This window comes from Rattus norvegicus, chromosome 5 (genome assembly GCF_021556685.1).
Source record: "Rattus norvegicus strain SHRSP/BbbUtx chromosome 5, alternate assembly SHRSP_T2T, whole genome shotgun sequence".
NCBI classification, from domain to species: Eukaryota; Metazoa; Chordata; class Mammalia; order Rodentia; family Muridae; genus Rattus; species Rattus norvegicus.
Genome location: NC_141538.1, coordinates 166822717 through 166837094, shown reverse-complemented (window position 1 = coordinate 166837094; position 14378 = coordinate 166822717). Strand labels below are relative to the sequence as shown.

Here is a 14378-nt window from a genome sequence, read left to right as displayed (position 1 = left end):
ACTGCTCTTCCAGAGGTTCTGAGTTCAATTCCCAGCAAACACATGGTGACTCACAAACATCTGTAATGGGATCTGATGCCCTCTTCTGGAGTCTGAAGACAGTGATGGTGTACTCACATACATTAAATATATATATATAAATTTTTTATTGGGTTTTTTTTTTGAGACAATATTTCACTGTGTAGACCTGGCTGGCTTAGAACTTGCCATACAGAACAAGATGACCTCAGACGCACAGCTAACTGCCTGCCTCTGCCTCCCAAGTGTTGGGGTTAAAGGCCTATGTCCCCATGCCCAGCTTCCATTTTTAAAAGAACAAGTTTGGAGTCTGGCCGTGGGAAGGGCAGGAGTGCAGTTCGCTCCCAGCTGTGAAATGGCTGAAGGTTAAGGCGCTTGCTGTAAGCCTTACAACCAGAGCCCGAGTGTTAAGTAGAAAACCTGAGGATGTCTGTCCTCTGACCTCCACGTATGTAATACGCCCGCTACACACACACTGCCCAGGGAAAATAAATATGAAAGGAGAAGCCTGTCCATGCTTCAAAATGTCCTCCCAGAATGTTTCCAACAAGCCCGGTGGGCACCAAACTAACGCGTGGTGAGCAACTTCTGACTTCATTAGAGTCTGTCTGTTCATTTTTTTTTTCCCCTTCCTTTTCATCTCAAGCATGGATAATTTTTATAATTAAAAAAGAAAGAAAGAATGCGAGTTCTTTGAACATATGGCTGGTAACTAGCCTTCCTAATCTTCCAGAAGTACTCAAGCTTTGGAACATGTAAATTATTTTCCCCTAAAATGCCTTGAGCAAAGCTAGATCGACTCGGCAAGCCTCGTAACAGACTGGAGCTTGTTTCCAGGCATTTCCTACGGAATTGGCTTCCCAGTTTATGTAGTGAAAATCCAAGCCAATAATGTGCTTCCTTTACCTCCGGCTGCACTTTTTCAGGCTGAAGCCAGAGCAAGCGATGCTCGCTTGGCTTGCGTTTATGTAGCCACGGTGGGATTTTACCTGATTCACTGCACATCAGGATTCCCTCCTCCCTAGTCCCCCTGGCTCACAAACCAGACAAGTGGCCCCTGGAAGCCTGACCCTGCCCTGCCCTGCAAGGGAGAGGTGAGTGCTTACTATATTTGCTCCAGTAAAGGTAAGATTGCTTTTCTAAAGGAAGGTGTGGGCCAGTGAGATGGTTCATTAGATAAAGGCACTTGCTGCCAAGCCTAAGGAATAGGGTTCCACACCACCACCACCAGCGACCCAGACGCTGGAAAGAGAGAACCTACATTCGCAGGGTCCCTTTGGCCGCCATACATGTGCCACAACACGGCATGTGAGCAAACACACACACACACACACACACACACACACACACACACACACACAAATGCAAACGTAAGCTGGGCATGGTGGAGCATGCATGTGATTCCAGAACTTGGAGGCAAGAAGATTATTAGTTTAGTCATAGTGAGTGGAAGGTGTCAGCACAGGATTACATGGGAGCCTACCTAAAAAATAAAATGTGTTTTAGAAGAGGCCTGAGGAACCCCTTCCTTTGTTTGTATGTGTCTGAGCAGGACAGCTGAGGTTCCCGGTTCAACCGCTCACTCTGCTGGATTTTATTTTACAGTCTGTTTGCCAGCATGCTCAGCTGGGATGGCCTGATGCTCTCCTCCTGAGTCACATTGAACTGGAGTCACGAGGACGCCTTCTAGATGAGCCCTATGCCCACCTGACCACTTGTGGTTATTAAGAGTCTCCTAGGACCTGTAAAAGAACTGAGGGGCGGAGACAAGGAAGTTCACTGTCTTGGCCCCGATCCAAGTTTGATAATTAGGAACCCTCCTCCCTCTGTCTTCCTGCTGGTTCGGGGAGCCCTTCGACTCCACGCTTCCTGTTAGAAACAGCTGTCCACTGTTAACAGAGCCAGCCAGCAAGCAGGAGAATTCCACCTCGGGGAAGCTGCGTTTAAAGATAAATATTTTCCCCCTATCTGGTAGATTGCTTGGGTTGAAGGCGTTTTCTAGGGATCACAGGGGCATGATAATCGGTGTTGATAATGGGTGCGCAAACAGTACTTTCTCTAAAGGCCAAACAAACAAGACAAAGGGGACGTTAGGAGGAGTCCCCCCCAAAACAGGATTTTCTGAAAACCTGACGGGGTGGAACAGCTCTCGGATGTGGGAAGAACACCAAAACTCAGCTCGGCCAGACAAGCAAGCTGAAATGTCCAGGTTTGTCAGATCTAGGCCAGCCTCCTCCATTCTGTTCAGTCCCAAGTACAGTTGCGCCCCATCTGTGGTGTGCGTGTGTGGTGCTGGAGAATGGACTCAGAGCCCCATACCTGCTAGGCAAGTGCTCCAACACTGAGCCCTCAGCCAAACAGTCCTTAAAGTTGTTTTTAATTGTATTTATCTTATGTGCACAGGTGTATGGCTTGTATGCGTGTCTTTGCCACTGTGTGCCTGGTGCCGGAGAAGGACGAAAGAGGAAGCCATGGGATCCTGTAGGCTTGAAGTGAGTTGCACATGCACTTCAATGGTTTGAGACAAGTTCACACGCATAGTCCTGGCTGTCCTGGAACTCATTCTGTGGACCAGACTGGCCTCACAGGGATCTGCCTGACTCTGCACTGGCACACGCTTTATTGACTTATTTTGGGGATGGGCACAAGTGCACCAGGGTAGAGATGACAGCGTCGCCTGTGTGCTCTCACCTTCTACCGAGTGGGTCTCTAGGACATAACTCAAATCCTCAGCCTTGATACCTATTGCCTTTACTCTGCCAGCCTCTGGCCAGCCCCGCATTTTTGAAATCTTGAAACAAAGCATACAGTCTTTGAGACCCAAAGTCTGGTTAATTTTGGGGTGTGTGTGTGTGTGTGTGTGTGTGTGTGTGTGTGTGTGTTTGCAATGTGTTTTTATAATAAAAATATGTTTATGGCGGGAGATGCATCACTCATTTATAGAATGTTGGCCTAGTATATGAGAGCACCTGGGGCCCTGGGTTCAATCCCAGTATTAGTTTTAAAAAGAAAGAGGAAGAGGAAGAGGAGGAGGAGGAGAAAAAGGAAGAGGAAGCAGCGATTTGGCCAGTGGGATGGTGAACATCTTTAATTCCAGCCTTTAAAAACAGAGGCAGTCAGCTCTCTAAGAGTTCAAGGCCAGCCAAAGCTACATACTAAGATCTTGCCTATAAATAAGTAAATAAATGAAAAAAGGAAAAAGTGGGGAGAGTGCTTAATTTGAAAGCAACTAAGACATCCTTGGGAAGGACATCAATGCTATTCCTTGACAATTAGAAGAACAAGCCATCGGTCACATGAAGGCCCAGAGGAAGCTTAAGGACATGACGATGAGTAGAAGAAACGAGACCACCATCGGATTGGAATTATTTGACATTTCTGGAAGTGAATTTCCAGAAAAGATGCTGAAAGATTGGTAGAAAGAACAAGGTGACCAGGGAGAGCAGTGAGGATTTTTAGGGGCTAACATTATTATTCGTTATGATATTTTAAGGGAAGATACGGGAGGTGGAGAGATGGCTTAGCAGTTAAGAGTGCCAGGTTGCCGGTCAGGAAATAGAGCTCAGCTCGTTGGTCGGGTGCTTACCCAGCATGCAGGAAGCCCTGGGTTCTGTCCCCACACCGTGCACCAGGCAAGGCGGTGCTCCAGCATCAAGATGGAGACAAGACAATCAGTAGTTCAAGGTCATCATCTCCAGCTACACAGCAAACTCCTGGCCAGCCAAGGCTCCATTAGACCCTAAATTCAAAACAAATACTGCAAGAGAGGAGCCTCAGCAGGAAGGTAAAGGTTCGGGCTGCATAAACCTGGCAGCCTGAATTCAATCCGTAGAACCTACCTTATGCTGAGAGAAGTGATCCCACAGGGAATCAATCTGCACACGCTCTGTGGTACACAAGCTGCCCCCCCCCGCCCTCCCCATCACTAATAATAATTCTTTTTACGATTTATTTTTTGACTGAGTATGGTGATGTGATGTGTGCTTTTAATCCCAGTATGTGGGAGGTAGGGGTAGGTGGATCTCTGGAGGCTGAAAACCAGCCCTGTCTATAGTAAGGGCCTGTCTTAAAGTGGGAGAGGGGCTGCCTTACACTGCTAGGCAAGCAAAAGACGCTCGGCCCCAAGCTGAACAACCTGAGGGGGACCCCCTGAGCTCACAGAGTGCTGCAAGCTGTCCCCCCACCCCCCATTGCCACAGCCATGCCTCACTAAGAAACATAATAACAAATGCACTTAATTGGTTTTTTTAGAGATATCTCACTCTGTAGACCAGGCTGGCCTCCAACTTAGAGACCCACCTGCCTCTGCTACCCATTTGCTGGGATTAAAGGTAGTGTGCACCATGACATCTGGCTCTGTGATAACATTTTAATGTGTTTTTATTTTTAAGCATAAATATGCATCTGTGTCTGTGTGTGAGCATGTACATGTGAGAGTGGGTGTCCTAGGAGAACAGAAGAGTCCCTAAGAGTCCCCTGGAGCTGAAGCTACCAACCGTTGTGAGCCACCCAACATGGATACTAGGAATCAACCACTGTGTCCTCTGCAAGAGCGGGACATAGTCTCAACTGCTGAGTCATTTTTCCAGCCCCTGTAAAATGTTAAGTTAAAAAAAAAGGTGGGGCTGGGGATTTAGCTCAGTGGTAGAGCGCTTACCTAGGAAGCGCAAGGCCCTGGGTTCGGTCCCCAGCTCCGAAAAAAAAGAACCAAAAAAAAAAAAAAAAAAAAAAAAAAAAGGGAGGGGAGGAAGTAAAGGAAATATATATAAATAAGATAAGGAATTATTTTTCAAGGGAAAAGAGGACAGGGAAGGTGGCAAGTGGGTAAGTGTGCTGACTAGCAAGTCTGAAGACCCATGTTCCATTCCTGGGACCCATAGGGCAGAGGAGAGAGCCAACTCCTACAGGTTGTCCTCTGACCTCCATACATGAGCGGCACTCACGCATCTCCACCCAAAACAAACAACACTGAAAAGTAACAGATTTGCAATGCATGTCTTTCCTCCTGGAGCCTGATGAAGCTACACTCTGACCTCAGGAGCAGTGGTGACCAGGGGAACAGGAAGGGCAGGAACACAGCCCTCTCCCAGCAGCTCTCACACTAACTCACCTCCCCCAGCGGCCAGTCCCCAGGCAGCTCTGCTCCACACCATAACCCCAGCTTTCTCATGGCCTCAACTTCCTCAGAACCGTGCCTTTCATGTGGTCTCTCTTGGCTTCTCTGGTTTTCCTGTAGCTTGCGGCTTGTCAGCTCCAGCGGCTTCTGCCAAATGCCTCATGACTTGGGCATTTCCTAGTTAAAATTCCTGAGAGGGAGAAACTAAATCAACTCAGCCCTGTCCTGGTCACTGAAGACTGTCATAAACCAACCCAGGGCAACAGCTTCTACAAAGAGAGGCAAGGAAGTTTCCCTTGGAGGCAAGGGTGGGGGAGGAACGGTTCTTCTCCGTTGCTATAGGAATATTTGAGATAGGATCATAGATTAAGAATAGAGGTTTGGGGGGCTGGGGATTTAGCTCAGTGGTAGAGCGCTTACCTAGGAAGCGCAAGGCCCTGGGTTCGGTCCCCAGCTCCGAAAAAAAGAACCAAAAAAAAAAAAAAAAAAAAAAAAAAAAAAAAGAATAGAGGTTTGGAGGGGTTGGGGATTTAGCTCAGCGGTAGAGCGCTTGCCTAGCAAGTGCAAGGCCCTGGGTTCGGTCCCCAGCTCTGATAAAAAGAAAAAAGAAAAAAAAAAAAGAATAGAGGTTTGGCGGGGTTGGAGAGTTAGCTCAGTGGTAGAGCACTTGCCTAGCAAGGGCAAGGCCCTGGGTTCGGTCCCCAGCTCCGAAAAAAAAAAGAAAAAAAAAAGAATAGAGGTTTGGGGTTGGGGCATGGCTCGGTGGTAGAAGCTCCTCCCACACAAGCATGGGGTCTGGAGTTCAGAGCCCCAGCACCCAAGCGAAGCAAGGTGTGGCAGCACTGTAACCCCAAAACTCCTACACCGAGTGATGCGAGGCAGAGACAGACCTATACTGTAAAGCTCTCAGGCCAGCCAGCCCAGCTTATGCAGCATTGATGAGAACCTTTCTCAATATGGAAGCTGAGGACGATCACCTGGGGTAAGACTTCACCCACATGCTACTTACAGCACATGCGCAGCCACACTCGAACGCGCATGCGCACACACTGGCTCACGCAGACACACCTGCGCTCACACTCTCGAACACGTGTACAGAGAGGGGGAGGGGAGGGGCAGAGGAAGGGAAGGGGGAGGGGATGGGAGAGGGAGAGAGACAGGGAGACAGAGAGATTAAAACAATACTAATAGAGATAGGCTGCGCTCTGGCTGTGCTCTGGCTTGTCTATCAGCACGTACAAAGCAAGAGAAGAGAAGGACGAAGGGGAAGCCGGTGTGCTTGTTTACAGCTCTCAGCTCTGGACTCCAGAAACCCAAAAGTACGATACTGCATCTGCTCAGCCTCTGGTAACGGCTCGTGCTGCCTGGAGAACTGAGAGGTCATCATGGAAACACAGCAAGGAAGGGTGTGGGCCAGAGAGGCAGCTTCTTTTTTTTTTAAAAAAAAAAAGATTTATTTATTTATTATATATAAGTACACTGTAGCTGTCTTCAGACACACCAGAAGAGGGCATCGGATCTCTTTACAGATGGTTGTGAGCCACCATGTGGTTGCTGGGAATTGAACTCATGACCTCTGGAAGAGCAGTCGGGTGCTCTTAACCGCTGAGCCATCTCTCCAGCAGCTTCTTATTAGCAATACTCTCCCTGGAGAGCAATGCACTTCTTCAAGGATGTTTACCCTCCTTGACGACCTAATTACCCCCTGACAACTCCACCTCCTGGATGACCAAATTTCCACAAGAGTTTAAAGGGGACATTTCAAACCATAGACCTATATGAGTAACTTCAGTGTGCGTGAAAGGCACATCGGCAGCCAGTGGGTTGCATCAAAGTAACAACAACCAAAATATAGATTCTCCAGGGGCTGGAGAGTTGGCTCGGTGGTTAATAGCACTGGCCGTCCTCAGACAACTTGGGTTCGCACAACTGTCTAAGGTGCAGAGCATCCCAACACCCTCTTCTAAACCTCCAAGAGCACCAGGCATGCACATGGTGCCCATGTGCACATTCAGGAAAGAAGCATTTATATACATATTCTTTTAAATTAAAAAAAATTACAATTAGAATGTCTTGGACTTAGTGTTGGAACGTTTGCCCAACAGCACGAAGCTCTCTGGGTTTCATCTTTGCACCCTATACAACTTGCCATGGTGGCTGTCACTGCTGGTTGGAACCCAGTGTGTAACTACAGGTGACCTTGAACTTCTTTTTTTTGGTTCTTTTTTTTCGGAGCTGGGGACCGAACCCAGGGCCTTGCGCTTCCTAGGTAAGTGCTCTACCACTGAGCTAAATCCCCAGCCCCTGACCTTGAACTTCTGATCTGTGTCCAACTCCAGAATATTGAGATAAAAGGATCTACTACTGTGCATGTTCTATTGTGCTAAAAACTAAATCCAGGATTTCTGTATGGGGGACAAGCAACCACTGGGCTGCATGCATGGGAGGCAAGCACGTGCAGCATGCGGGGGTCAGGGGAGCATTCTCCCACTGTGCTGCATGCCTAGCCTAGGAATCTATATTTTGGTTTGAGGGTTTTGTTTTATTTTATTTTGCTGAAACAGAGTCTCATTGTACAGATCAGTCCGGCCTGGAACTCACAGAGGTTGGTTTTCCTCTGGCTTCTTCTGGCTTCTAAGCATCAAGACTCAGGCGTGCACCATCTTATCCAGCTTCAACTGGCTTTTCACTGTTCCAACTTAGGGTGCCAGGTTTCCATAAGCACTTTTACCCACTGAGCCAATTCCCTGACCTCTTTTTTAAAAATCAAAAACAGTAATTTTGGCATTTATTTGTGTGTGTGTGTGTGTGTGTGTGTGTGTGTGTGTGTGTGTATGCGTGTGACCTGCTTGCTTATTGAGAGCCTACAGACCAAGGCACACAAGAGGGGATCAAAGCACAGCTTGTGGCAGTTGGTTCTTCCTTTCTACCTTGTTGGTTCCAGAGATCAAACTGGGGAGGCACCGTGCAGCTCCCTGTCCCTCCTTTTAAAACATGGTCTCATGTGTGCAGTCTGGCCTTGAATTTGCTGTGCTTTAAGACACCAGGGATGTTGCACACCCAGCTTGGGTTTTCCCCATAGAGGACGATTCTCATCCTCCTAAAGCAAACCCAGAATCAGTCCTTTTCTCAGGACACAAATCCCCCACTCCCACCCCCGCCCTGTTTACATCCTGTGGTGGGCCCAGTGCTCTTTCCCTGGTCTATGCCCTAAGCAATGTCCTCCTCTTGACACTCCCTGTGCAAAACCACAGCATTGATGGGAATTCCAATTGCTACCGGAAGGCACCTGCACCTGTCACCCAAATGAGGCTGGCCATTTTCACTCTCAAACGCGCGGCCGCAGACCTCAAGTGGGCTCACAGTGCCTCCTGGCAATCACGAAATGCTTCTCCCAGTTAATTTCTTTTCTCATTTTCCAACCAGTTATTTCCCAACCCCAGCTTTCCGCTAGCTCAAGACTCCCTCCCGACGCTCCCTCCCGTTCGTTCGCTCTCCCCCTCCATTGATGGATTTTTTTCCCTGTCCGTCGTGAATATTGACGCAATCAGCAGAGGGATCGCACGGACTCCTCCTGCCCCCACCCATCCATCCTTCTCTAAATCCACACTCTGGCTCTCTGCTTGCAATTAGGGATGAATCATCTATGCTCCATCAAAATCCAGCTCTCTGCTCGTTCATTCGCTCCCAACCCCTCTCATTACTCAAGGACAAGGCTCAGAAACCCTCCCTCTCCAGGCTCCAGCAGGTTTTGTTTTGTTTTGTTTCCTTTTTTCCCTCTCTCTGTTGGATCCCTACCATTTGAATACAAATAAGATGGGTTTTATTTCTCCTCAAGTCTTCTCTTCCCCTCTCTTAAAAAAAATTTACTTATTATTTCTGCGGTGTGCATGCTCATGCATGGACCACAGCTCAGCTCTGGTGTGGAGTTAGGACAGTGCTGTGAAGTTGGTTCTCTGTGAGCTTGTTTATAACACAGTTTCCAGGCAAGAGGTCTGCTAGCTGAGCCACCTCACAGGCTAGCCCTTAAGCCTTCTCTTGATTTCGCCGTATACTTCTTCTTTTTAAAAGATTTTTTTATTTTTATCTATATGAGTACACTGAGGCTGTCTTCAGACACACACCAGAAGAGTGCATCGGATCCGATTACACATAGCCACATGTGAGCCAGCACGTGGTTGCTGGGAATTGAACTCAGGACCTCTGGAAGAGCAGTCAGTGCTCCTAACCACTGAGCCATCTCTCCATGCCTACACAGTACACATCTATGCTCACCATTTTATGGGAAATAACTTATTTATTTATTTATTCATTCATTTATTTTTTAAAAGATTTATTGATTTATCTTGTATATGAGTACACTGTAGCTGTCTTCTGACACACCAGAAGAGGGCATCGGATTCCATTACAGATGGTTGTGAGCCACCATGTGGTTGCTGGGATTTGAACTCAGGACCTCTTGGAAGAGCAGTTGGTGCTCTAAACCACTCAGCCATCTCTCCAGTCCCCCATTCATTTATTTTTATATTGTAAACACCCCGCCCAGACTTTAGCCGCTAGGAAGGCTGAGGCAAGAGTCTCGTGCATTCAAGGCCATTGTGGGTGACTTGATGACCCCCTGTCTCAAAATTAAAAGTTCAAAAAGGGATTAAGGGCTAACTTAAAGGATGGCTCAGCGGAGAGATGCCTCTTCTGACCTCATCCAGCACTGCACACAAAATGCTGTGCACCCATGCACCCACATGTGAGGCATCCAGTCTTGGAAGACAAAGGTGAGATGAGAGTTCAATGTCTTCTCCAACTACGTCGTGAGTTCGGGACCAGCTTGGGCCTTATGTATGTTAGACAAGTGTTCCACTACTGAGCTACATCCTCAGCCGTCTTAGCGGGGTTTCTATTGTTGCAATAAAACACCCGTAGCCAAAAGCAACTTGAGGAGGAAAGGGTTTGTTTAGCCTACAGTCTGTCCTTCAGAAAGGTCAGGACAGGACCTCTAGGCAGAAGCCAGAAGCAGGACTGAAGCAGAGGCCATGGAAGAATGCTGCTTACTGGCTTGCTTCCCACAGCTAGCTGGCTCAGCCTGCTTTCTCATACAGCCCAGGGCCACCTGTACAAAGGTGGCACCGCCCACAGTGGGCTGGGCCCTTCCTCATCAGTCAAAAAATCAAGGAAATGCCCCACCCAGACTCACCTAAAGACAATCTGATGGAGAAGTTTTCTCAGTTGGTGTTCTCTCTTTCTGGGTGGCTAGAGGTTGTGTCAAGTTGAAGAAAACAAGACAAGGACAACAACAAAAACAACAACTAACACATCAGAACAGTTGATTAATAGCTGTAATATGAAAGGAAATGCCACCCAGAAGGCCAAATGAGTGGAGTTTAATTTCCATGTATCCACTTCCTGTTTGTGTTGTGGCACACAAGGAGTTGAGAAACAATTCCCCCAAACAGGGGGGAAAAAAAAGTCAAAGTTCAAATTTAACCATTCGTCTTGGATCTACCGGAGAAAAGAGATTTCAGGCCAACTGCTCACCCACAACAGCGAAAGCTGGCCCACAGCCGTAGAGGCCCACAGCCGTAGAGGCCCACAGCTTTACCTGCACAGGAACACCACTTGACCCAGCCCAGGATAGAAAAATCTACAATGAGCTACAGGCTCAGTTACAACTCCTTTTGAGTTCCAGGCTCTGGGGAATGCCGGCCAAACATTCTTTTCTAAACAACAGCCTCAGCCCTGCAAGTTCCCTAGGAGGCCAGAAAGGGGCGACAGTTCCCTCGAACTGGTGTTCTAGAAGGCTGTGAACTGTAAGTGCTGGGGATTGAACTCAGGGACTCTGCAAGAGGTAAGTGCTCCTAATTGCTAAACCAACTCTCCGGTCCCTAAAAATAAAGTCGTGTTTTTTAAAGAAACCATTTCACTGGTGCCTCACTGACCTGGTGAAATTTTCGAGAGATACGCCAGAATATCACAGCCCAAGCTACCGGCTCACTGCAACATGGGGCCCTAATTACAGGACTGCAGAACCCCTCCCGACCCCGCACTTAGCAGCGCAGTACTAGAGACCTACCCACCACAATCCCTTCTCCCTGCTCCATGTCTGGCTTTCAACACAAAATTACAAGGCACACTGAGAGGTCAAAAGCAGGGTTCGAGTAGACAAAACACACGTTCCGCCAGCTTGTCAGAGCAGTGACTTCATCTCAGGACCTGAGGACTCTTGAAAATTCTAGGGTACAGTCAACGCGGGATGAGAAGGGAAGGGAAGAGATGTCCGTCCGAGTGCTACTTTGAAATTCATTTTGATCTTATGGATCTAAATTAGGTTGCCCAGTGGGAAGCGGTCCCCTTCGGCATAGCCTAGCCTAAGCCCTGACTTCCTGAGTAGGCTTTGTGGTGGGGCTTCCTAGAATTGCAGAGCCACAGGATGCATACATGGGGGGAGGGAAGACAAGTGACCTGCACCTGTGAGTCAAAACAGCCCAGGGTCCAGACCTGTTCACGCATAGGTCACACATAGGTCCGTGAGTTAGAGGATGTGCCCTACATCTGCTGTGGGCAAGGGCGTTTGCTGCCAAAAGGGATCCTCTTACCTAGGGTTTCTTTAGCTTTTTGGAGACTGGGTTTCTCTGTGTAGTTCCTGACTGTCCTGAAACCCTGTAGACCAGGCTGACCTCAAACTCACAGACATCCCCCTGTCTCTGCTTTCTGAGTGATGGGATCAAAGGTGTGCACCACCCACTGTTCTCCAAGCCCTTGATTCTGATTCCAAGGACCTTTCAGATGCTCACGGAGCTCTCCAAAATCAAATGCAGTGCACAGACACAAAGCAAAGTTGGGGGAGGTGTCCCTCCTCTGTTCTCAAAGGAATCTGCTCTGAGGATGAGGCCAGGCCAGCAGTGAGGACCCAGAGGTTTTCTTTCCCTGATACAGAGACTTCTCTCCTCCCTACTCATGGGCCTCTCCCTGCAGCTCTTTCTCCTGATGGTAGAGGGGGCACCTCACAGTGCATCCTTCACCTACTGTCTCATGACAAGCAGTCATGCACACAAGGCAGGCAGCCCATTAAAGTCATGTGAAGATGGCTTCTGGCTGAGGTGACCACCAAATGACAGAATGTTTCAAGCAGGAGGGGGAAGGCAAGCAAGGGACACCAAGGTACATGAAACTCCATTGCTCCAAATGACCAAATATTCATATAAATATAGTCTTTAGGGCTGGAACAATGGCCTCTTTCAGATGACCTGGGTTTAGGTCGCAGCACCCATATGGGGGCTCACGACTGCCTGTAACTCCAGTTCCAGGAGTGTCTGCCCTCTTCTGAGCTCTGAGGCTCCTCCACACACCTGTGCACATAACTGTACTCAGGAACACGTAAGTCCATAGGAAGAAATAGCCTATATTGTTGCCTGTCCCGCCCAAGCCTACCTGCCCTTGGGGGTTGGAGGTGAGGTGGTTCAGAGTCAGGGACACAGACTCCATGAGCAGGTGAGAAACACCACAGCAAGCTCATCTGAACGTGTCTGGAAGCCCCTTTAATACCCACTCATGCCCTCATTGGTCCCAAGAAAGCATCTCTTCTAAACAGCGGTTCCCTATTGGCTGGCATTGTCTGTCCAGCAATCCTTTAGTCTCTTGGGTAGTCTGCAGTTAGGTCCTACTGCAAGAGATGCTTTTGCAGCTGTGCAGCGCTTACACAGAGGTGGCCCCGCCATTCCTGCTACACTATATAACTAGCATCCTGATTTTGTCTTCTGTACGAAGGATTGGACCCAAGGCCTTGTGCACGCTAGACTCTAGAGTTGAGTCACACGACTAGACCAAACATTGCAGTCATGTTGTCTGTCTGTATTTTGAGACATCGACCCTCTATGCAGTCAGTTGACCTGGAACACACTACGTAGATCCTGCTGGCCTGGAACCTGTAACGCTTTTCCTAAGTGCCCCCTAAGTATAGAATTGGGCCACCGCATGTAGTCAGAACTGCAAATGTTCTCATTCTTGAACATATGTGCACTCAACGTGTTGGGCTAACACAACACACAGTTGACTAAGGTGGGGGCTTTTGCTTTTTGCAGGGCTGGGAGTAGTATGAGATAAGCCTTACCGGGTTGGGGATTTAGCTCAGTGGTAGAGCACTTGCCTAGCAAACGCAAGGCCCTGGGTTCGGTCCCCAGCTCCAGAAAAAAAAAAAAAAGAGAGAGATAAGCCTTACCACGAAGCCCAGGTTCCCGAACTCTTTACCCTCCTGCCTTTACCATCACAGTTCTGGAAATGGAGCCATGCCGCACCGTATTCTGAAAGCTAAAATCCGGCCTTCTTCCCAGTTGTGTTCAGTTTAATGTCCTGATAGCCAAGTGCCTTGTTCATCTGCCTTTCCGTGTTTGTTCTCATTAGTCAGTCATACTCTGCAAAGCAGTATTTTTGTCGGGTTCTGAGTAATGGAAATGAATAGATTGATTTCTCAGCTAAGCTAAAAATATGCAGCATAAAGAGCAATTAAAAAATAACACTAACCGAACCACTGAGGGCCCATCACTAATTTTGGTCTATGCCACAGTCCTACAAAAAGATGGCACGGCCATTTCTGGAGGAGGAAACATGTCTTCCAAGGAATATATTTGCTTACCTTCTGGTTCATAAATACTGAAACCGCTAATGACCTGTGAAGGCCTCCACCTTTGCCCGTTTCCACCCCAGACCCCTGCTTCTGTATTCTATTTATGCCCTGCAGCAATAAGACACACCTTGCTCTTGGTGATTATCTGGTAGAATATCACAGTTTAATTAAAGTATTTTGGTCTGGGTCCAAAGCAGTCTTCTCTGGGTGTCACTGAAGTTATGTTTTCTGACGCATGCATGCCAAGACTATTAGGCCTGTGGCCTGCTGTCGTTTTGTGTCCATGCATGAAGTCCATCTATATTTTAAGGTTCAATATTTAACAGTACTTATCGAAAAGGTTAAGGTCTTGACAGGCTCATTTGGCTGGTTCTTAGCCAGGCTAATTTACAATTAGTTTTACACTTCTTTTTTGACGGAATCTCACAGAGCACACAGGCCAGCCTGTATAGCTGAGGATAACTTTGGACTTCTGATTCTCATGACTCTACATCCCAAGTGCTGGGCTTATAGGAACATCCCCTGACACTCAGTTGAACTTGGTGCTGGAGACGAAATCAAAGATCTCAGGTGTGCTGGCCAAATACCCTGACCAACTAAAGTGCATTCCCAGCCCTCTACGTGAAA

The 14378-nt window shown here is 48.0% G+C and overlaps 1 long non-coding RNA gene across 1 annotated transcript; it reads left to right on the top strand.

The window, feature by feature from the left end:
- The first annotated feature begins 942 nt into the window (after positions 1 to 942).
- LOC134487041 (uncharacterized) lies at positions 943 to 2837 on the top strand. The gene is made up of 3 exons (XR_015621359.1): positions 943 to 1112; positions 1624 to 2227; positions 2422 to 2837. It is a non-coding gene; the product is annotated as an uncharacterized LOC134487041 (long non-coding RNA).
- Positions 2838 to 14378: the final 11541 nt, after the last annotated feature.